Here is an 8,982-nt window from a genome sequence, read left to right on the forward strand (position 1 = left end):
AACAAAGAAAGTGCACTAACAAAAAAAAAGAGGAACAACAAAGGGGGTTTTCTTATCTCCTTTACAACTTGGTTTATTGTTAATTACCTTGTTAACTACGCTTTAGACGGTGAGTGTGTCTTCAAGGGCTCAAAGTGTCCAAGAAGCCTCACCTAGGGCCGAATAGTATAGCATTCTTGATTAGTAATTGTTACTTGCTTTTCTTTTGCTTTGTTAGCTACGCTTTGCATGTTTAATTTTGTTTAAGTTTTGTTAAAAACCGTCTAGCTTTGTTAATTAGTTAGCATGCATTGTTTTCTTGCATTAAAATCTGATTTCTCAACTTAATTGTGTTCCAAGTGGTTTACTAAGAGAAAGCTTTGTGTGAAGACATTGAGGGATAGTTTTTGGCTAAGGCAAAGGCTTGGTATTTAAGTAGTCCACTGTGACTCACCTCCCTTACCTGGAAAACTACCTTCTTTGACTTTCCTAAGTTTTCTCAAGGTAAAATACTTGTATACACAAAGCTTTAGCCATGTCTTCTTCTTCTCATTCTACAAAGTCTATTGGAAGTGAATTAAAATCTTTAAAAACTCTTTTGAAAGAAGTTTCACAAACTGTGCAATCAATTGCATATAGACAATTGGAGAGTGAGACTAAACTTAATGTTTTGACTAAAGCAAAAAATGAGAAGTCTCAATTTTCAAAAAAATTACATTCTCATGCATCTAGCTCTAAACATCATGATTATCTTGGGGAAGAAAGTCTTAGGAAAAATGAATATCATCAACAATTCCCTAGGAGAGCTAGGAAAGAGAGACAAGAAAACCTAACCAAGCATAACTCTTACACTCAAGCTAGAGAAATTCCATGTTTAGAATACCTTGGCAATGATCAATTAGCATCTCAATGTTTCAATGAAAGATCTATGATCTTAAGGGACAAAGATGAGAATAGTAGCCAAGAAAAAGAAGCTAGTGAGAGTAAAGAAAATGTAAAAATAGAAAAGCAAGAGAAAACCCTTGGAAAACAAAAGGTGTGGGAGAAGAGTGTTCCTTCCCACAAGGTCATTCAACAAGAAGGAAAAGTTGAAAATACATTTGAAAATATACCTCTTGTTGAACAACCTAGCCTTACCTTTTGTAAAGGAACACTTGCAAGCCTAGAAAAAAAAGAAGAATCCTTAAAAAAGGCTTGCATAGATAAAAATATAGTAGATTATTTTACATACATGCCAAGATATCACCAAGTGAAGGTCAAGTCATCTATAGGCATCTACAAAGACAATTTTTTATGTGAAGTAGTGCCTAAAGAAACTTGTCATGTCTTATTGAGACAACCTTTGCAAAAAATTGAAATTTCCATGAACAAAGGTTGTATCAACGAGGCTACCTTCACACATAAAAGAGAAATTCTTCATGAAGGAGAACTCATGGGACAAATTAGAGTTGATAAAACTCTAGAGCTTTTAAAAGGAAAACTTTTGTCCCCCATGAGAAAAGAAGTTCAAAGACATTACCTTAGGTACAATTCTTGTTTTCAAACTACGCCCAAAGCAATGTCTCATGAACTTTATACTCCTTCACCTTTTGTAAAAGATCTTTGGGAAGATACACATTCCATTTTGGCGCTTCCTAGGACAACAAAGGGTTTTTCTTTCTTTAAGGATGTGGATAATCTCTTCCTAAGAAATGTGACAAGCCTCCATGATTTATTTTCCAACATAATAGATAGAGCTCCAAAATTTGAAAACATAGCTCTTTCTTCTATGTTTCACGAAATCATGAGAGACACTCACAAATCTTGGGATAAGAATCCTTTCCCTTATAAGCATGCATACAAAGGAGTAATCCACAAAATTACTCATATTTCTCCATTCGAAGTTGTATGTGTTCTATGTCCTCTTGCCTTTATAAAGTTGTTACTCTGTCTTAAAAAGATTATGCCTAAGGGAAAAGTAACTCCTTTTGAAAATTTTAGAAAACATAAGAGGATTAGAGGGCACCTACAACCCTCAAAAGGGAGGTATTGTGAGAAGTTGGCCACAACAAGAGAAAAACAAAAATGGCAACTTCCCACATTTATTTGTTTTTCAAAAGATCACCCTCACTCCTTTGCTTTGTTTCAAGGGTCACATAGATTGACATTTGATCCGGGAGGACACACCTTGACGAAGCAAGAGGCTGCTATCCGAGATCAAGAATGCAAATCTGAGGATAGATCTTCTCAAGCCGGAGGAGATGATGGACACCATCCAGCCACAACCACCCCCTAAGCAAAGCCTTGGATTTGAGGACAAATCCTTTTCAAGAGGGAGGGGATGATGGAGGAAGGCCCAAGCTCACCACACTATGAAAGCCAAGCTTCCAAGACCAAGACCGTCTAGCCTTCACAAAGAAGCGTCTAGCCTTCCAAAAGGAGCGTCTAGCCTCACAAGGAGCGTCTAGCCTCACAAAGGGAGCGTCTAGCCATGATGAGGAGCGTCTAGGCCAAGGCTACATGAGGAGCATCTATGAAGAGTCCTAGACCGTCTAGCTTCACACACACAAGGGCCAAAGCTACGGTTTGGGAGAGAAAAGGTTTTGTTGCATAAAAGGCCCATTAGGGGTACTTAGTAAGATAGGTAGTGTAGAAAGAACTTTGTGAAGGAAACCTTCTAGAACCTAGGGTTGTGTGGCCGGTCATTGCATGGCACATAGCTTAGAATTTAGATTTAATTTTGGTTTTCTTTTCCTTAGAAATGTAGCTTAACTTTTAAGCCCAAATAGCCTATAAATAGGGAGGCTATCTCATTGTATTTGACAAGTTTATTTGAGTATTGTTATGCTGCCCATTTTGTGCACTAGCTATACTTCTCCTAGAAATCTAGGCTATAAACTTCACTCCCTTCACCTTTCTTCATAGAGCTGGCCGAACCTCTCTAATTCATACTCATCATGCACCTTCAAAGCCATCACAACTCCTAGGAGGGCTTTGTTTCACTCACCCATTGCTTCCGCATCCATTTTTACTACTTTGATTCAAGAAGAACACATGAAATGCCATCAAACTTTAATTTCTTAGATAAGAAGAATATGATTTATTAAGAGCAGTTATAGCAGAGGAAAATTGTATTCCAACATGTAATTAATACAATTTTGACCACATATATCATTGGGTTTGAACAAAATTACAAATCAGAACTTAGAAATTAAAAACAGATTTGCCAGTGCTGACAGAGAGAAAACAATCAGTTGTTTCGATGAAACAATCAATTGAAATTTTGCACTGATGAAAAAGTTTTGAGAAAACAGATTTTTCAAACACTCATGCTGTATTCAATCATCAAAGCTTACAATGTACTTAAATTGTATAGGGAACCAATGAAATACAAGGTAATTACATCCAGACATAAAGTATAATCATTGAATTGGATTTAAGAACCAATGTTTTAACAAAGAGAAGAACAAGAACATTATCCTCATATTACAGTTACACAAATGTAAGTAGATCATAAAATCAGGACAACGCTTTGACTTGTACACAAATCTTCTTGAAATCCTGTTCTTTTTTACCCTTTAAGTAGAGTAAAAAATCTGCAAAACAGAACTTTGTTAAATCACAAGGTGTGATCCCTTAAAAAACTTGGGACCCTTTGTGTTAGACTTGTCTTTGGAACCATCAAAACATCTGGGAATCCATTTAAAAATCCCTTTAGGCACAAGAGATTTTCGAAACCTGCAGTACCTAACTGAATGGCCTTTCTTCATGCAATAGAATCATGTAACAATCGGTTGAATCGACCTTTTAACCGATTTTTTTTTCTGGTGTAGTTGAAAAAGGTTTTGAAATCCCATTTTCTTTGCTTTGAGGATAAAAACCTAAACCAGCTTTACCAAAAACACAATTTTGAGATGCAAAAACATCTTCAAAGTTGGATTTTCCAGTTGTAAATTTGTCCAAGGTTTTCAAAAGATAGTGAATCTTTGTTTCAAGATTTTCACAATTTTCACAAACTTTTGACTCACAGCTACAAGCTAAGTTTTTGTAAATCAGATCAAGGTTTTCAAAATCTTCTTTTGTTTTTTACCAATTCTTCTTCCAGAGACTTGATTCTGTTTTCCAGCCAGTTTTTTAGTCCTTTCAACCAGTTGTGAGAATGTGCCAATCGGTTAGCCTCTTCATGAGTTTCATTGAAAGCTTCAAGCAATTGGTAATATTTGTTACCTTTGATTGAAGATGATGAACTCACACTGCAGGAAACAGATGCTGTAAGGCAGAGATTTTCTTCTTCATCATCAGAAGATCTTGAGGATGAAACTTCATTATCAACCCATGCCACATATGCCTTTTTAGCTTTTCCCCTTTTCTCATTTTTGAAATCTGCTTTTTCTTTGATTTCACTATTGAGGCATTCTGCCTTGATATGACCCTGTTCAGCACAGCCATAACAAGTTCATTTGTTAATATTAAAATCATTGGTTTTTTTTTGGAACCATACCTCTTTGAAGTTTGACTCTTCTTCTTCTTCTTCAAGAACTTGCTAAATTTTCTTGACAACAAATTCATGGTGTCTTCATCACTTGCACTCGAGTCTTGTTGCTGTTTGCAAGCTTTGAGTGTTATACCCTTGTGATATGTGTCCTCACTTTCTTGAACGACAAGCCTATTCATTTCAAGCTTGTGTTCCCTAAGCTAACCAAACAATGATGCAACATTCATTGATGTTAAATCTTTCGATTCAGAGATGGCAGTGACCTTTGTCTGGCATGTTCTATCAAGACATTTCAGTATCTTGATGTTCAGCTCCTCCTTGTCAAAAGTCTTACCAAGACTCATCAAATTATTCAATGGTTTCTCCCTTTTGCATTATAAAAAGTTCATACTCTTGAATAAGAACATGCTTTATGGCTCGCTTGACATCATTTGTCCCTTCATGTATGACTTCAAGGATGTTCCACATTCCATTGTTGAGCTACACCGTGATACCCTGAAAAATTCATCACAACTCAAGGCAGAGGTTATTATATTCTTAGCAATCCAGTCAAATTTGGCTTTTTTACTTTCAGTCTCAGTCCAATCAGATGAAGGTTTATCAATTGAAACCTCATCTCTTTTGACTTGAGGTATAAAGGGACCATTTTCAATTGTTTCCCATATATACCCTTATTAGTTGAATGCATAAAGATTTTCATTATCACCTTCCAAAACTGGTAATTAACCCCACAAAATAGTGGTGGCCTATTTATGGAAGCACCTTCCCCAAAAGGCAACTTGTCAGCCATGTAAAAAGATTTTTTTTTCAGAAAAAAAAATAGAAACTTGAATATTTTTCAAGAACCTAGCTCTTGATGCCAATTGTTAGAATAGATGGCTTAAACAAGAGGGGCGGGGGGGGGGGGGGGGGGGGAGGGAGGGGGGTGAGCTACATCCAGTTCTCAGAACAACCTCTGAGTTCCACTAGTAATCAAATCCAGATTACAAAAACACACCACAAAGAGGTGACCTTGAAAACCACAAGACCCACTCACCCTTTTTGCAACACTACACACCTCAAGTCAGAACACCCTCTGACTTTTTAGGATTTCACACACTTATAGTTGTAATGAAAGAACAATTACAAGAACTTTGAAAGGGATAGAAAACATCTGAGATTTTACAAAACAAGAAGCCCTATGATAAGATCTTGTACCAGTGCAAAGCTTTGACAACAATGTTGCAAACCAAACTTTTTTCTAAAACAAATCTCAATCTCTATTTCAAGTTGTGTAAAACTTGTTATTTTGTTTTGAAAGAAATGCTATATTTATAGCACTTGAAATCTAGCCATTTAAGGCAACATTAATGAGCTAAAATAGTTTTGCTCATATTCAAAACAATTAATACAGGTTTTCAAAAAACTGTTATGAAAACACACATTTAACCGGTTGAAACCACAATTTAACCGGTTGAATGGGTCAGGTAGTTACATAAGCAATTCAAAAAACAGTTTCAAAACCTTTAAGTCAGTTAAGTGACAAACAACCGATTATATCGATAAATCAAACGGTTGTTTTCCCTTTGCTTGGAAAAACACTTTGTTTCTTTAAAACAGATTGGTTAAGCTTTGTGCAAGGATTAAGAATTGTTATTAAAATAGATTCTAAACATCCTAATCTAAACCCAAACAAAAAGTAGCACAGGTTCAAGCTTTAACTTGGATTTGAAACATCGAAGCTCCCATGCTCAACATAATTGAAATCTCATGGGCCCATTCTTATGTCTTCACCTCCTCATTTATCCTATATAAACCTACTCTACTGAACATGTACCGACCAATCCTCGGTCATCGACTCCGGAGAAGACGTCAGACATCAGACATCGGACATCAGTGTCAGATAGTAAAGATGGGCCACATAAGCTGGGTCCCACAAGAAATATGAGCTAACATGAGATTAACTCCCAGATATTAAGAAAAAGCCTAAGTCACGAGGGATCCATGCATGCATGGTGTATAGCGCATTCGGGCGCGACACAAGTAAACAACCTTTGGAGGCGCTAAGGCCTGTTAGGGTTTCCAAGGGAAGACTGCATGCATGGCACGTGAATACTTAGGGCACCCATAGAACAAATGGCCCCACAACATTGGTGCATGAGTTGGTACCTTGACGACCATTTTGTTAGTCGTTGCACTCCAATAAAGGAAAGTCCTATGTGCCAGATTATGCTGAGATTGTGTAATAGCGGCTCAGGGACATTCTCCAAGGAACCCTAGACATAAGTAACATAACAAAAGTAAACCCTAGTTACAACCTATATAAAGGGTGCTAAGAACCCTAGCAAGGTACACCGTTTCTAAGACTGAAACTACTTTATTCACTTACTGTTTCTTTGCCCCAATACTGACTTGAGCGTCGAAGTGCAAACGGCCGCCAAGGCGCCCTTTTGTCTTTGTAGGTGAGAAATTCTTCAATCCAAGGAAGTTCGATTCTCAGGTGGAGACAGGCGGGCCAGAGACTACCGTACGAGTCAACCGGCAATCGAGTCAGCCGGTGAGAACATTTGGAGCCCACTCACAATCGTGCTAAGAGCTTACCAGCAATATGAGGAGTACAAGGCAAGGATTTGCTGCACCCTCGGGAGGGGACAATGTCACCATGCAACAAATTATGGAGACCATGCGTGCCTTCCAGGAGGCGGTAGCGGTGTCTAGGGTCGACCAAGAGCGTTTTCAGGATGACCTAGCCGCGTCACAGGCAAACAACGAAGAGCTGCGTAGAAACAATGAGGAACTGCGTAGGAATTTGCAACAGGCGAGGGAGCGCACAGTGGATGAACGTGCCCCGCCCATACCACCTAGGGCACGTCCTATGTCGTTCTCTTAGGCGATCATGGATGTTGTGTTACCAGCCACGTCCATGGGCCCGAAGGTCACCTTCATAGGGGTAGAGGACCCAGAGGCTCACCTCACAGCATTCCACACCCAGATGATGCTTACAGAAGGATCTGATGTTGTGTACTGCAAGTTGTTTATGAGCACATTGGCCGGCGCAGTGTTGGAATGGTTTGTCAGTCTCCCTAACGGACACATTACTACCTTCGACAAATTCGCAACGCTGTTCAGAGAGTAGTACCTTATCAACAGGGCTCCCCCTCCGATCTCTTACGATGTCTTTGACATAAAACAGTACTAGGGAGAGTCCTTGAAAGAGTTCTTAAACAGGTTTGGGGTCCAAGTGGTGAGGCTAAACACCAAGGATGAAGTCATGACGGTGCACGCCTTCACCAAAGAAGTGTTACCAGGGCCCTTCAGTGACTCACTGCTTAGATATTTCCCGAAGACGTTCTGCGAGATCAGGTGTCGGGCTATGGTATGAGTTGGATTGACACTTTAACAAGACACACAACATTAAGGAGACTTAAGGTCATCTCAATGGAGGATAATGCCATCCAAGAGAAAAGCCAAACTCATTGAACAATGAGTGCCATGTCCTTATCACAAACACTTGGCGGAATTGAAAGGAAAACAAGAACAAAACAGAATGCTGAAAACAAAATTGGACTCAAGGAAGCTTAAGGAACCATCAATGGAGACATACCCGTCCAAATGATGTTCCAAACTCAAATAAGAGTGCTATCTCCTTGTGAACATCCATGGAACAAGATTTCGAAACAAAACTGAATTAAGAACATAAAGCATCGAACAGAAAACTGGAAACAACACATGAACACAAAAATAAACGGTGGAAAGATGAAGAACACTTAAAGAACTCTAAACTACCGATTGAAAACAGAAAATGAGATGAAGGAATGAAACATAGGTGAATGAAGATCGGCTAGAATGGGAATTGGAGTTGCTCACGCCACTTGGTGATGGAGTCCCAAGATGAGTGAAGGAAGTCGCCACTTGAAGCTCTCCAAAAGCTCACAAGATGAGACTAAGCAAGGAGATCCAAATGTCACACAAATCTCTCTCCAAATGAGTAGAGTTTCTCTATATCAATTATCCAATTCTGAATTTTACAAAGGCAAGCACCTCTATTTATAGCCTAAGAGGTGTTGAAATGAGAAGCTAATGAAATTCAAATTTTCCCCTAAATGACACTAAAAAGGGCACCAACTAGAGCATGAGGAAGGTGTGACTTCCTTTCTAGTTTTGGCACCTCCTATATTACACCTACACCCTCCCACTAAGTCACATTTTGAAAAGACTAGAAGGAAGAACTTCAAATGTGTAGGTGAATTACCTCTTCCTTCATTAATAAAAGCCTCCTTTATTTGATTCTCATCACACCCTCTGTGACGTGACCCCCCAGGGGTCGTCCCTGTCCCAGTGGCTCTCCAGCGGTGGTGCGTATTGTCGCGTCCCTACACCTCATGCGCAGATCCTTCGTGAGTTGGGTCTCTCCCTTTTGGTACTTGGGGCGTGGCTTTAAAAACCACCTTTCTTTATCTATCATTACTGTTTGACGTGGCGAGGCCCAAGGCCTCCACGCCCCTACCGTGCCGCCTCCTCCACGGTCACTCTTACTTGTGGTATAAGGA

Source organism: Phaseolus vulgaris, chromosome 6 (assembly GCF_051622355.1).
Source record: "Phaseolus vulgaris cultivar YP4 chromosome 6, ASM5162235v1, whole genome shotgun sequence".
NCBI lineage: Eukaryota > Viridiplantae > Streptophyta > Magnoliopsida > Fabales > Fabaceae > Phaseolus > Phaseolus vulgaris.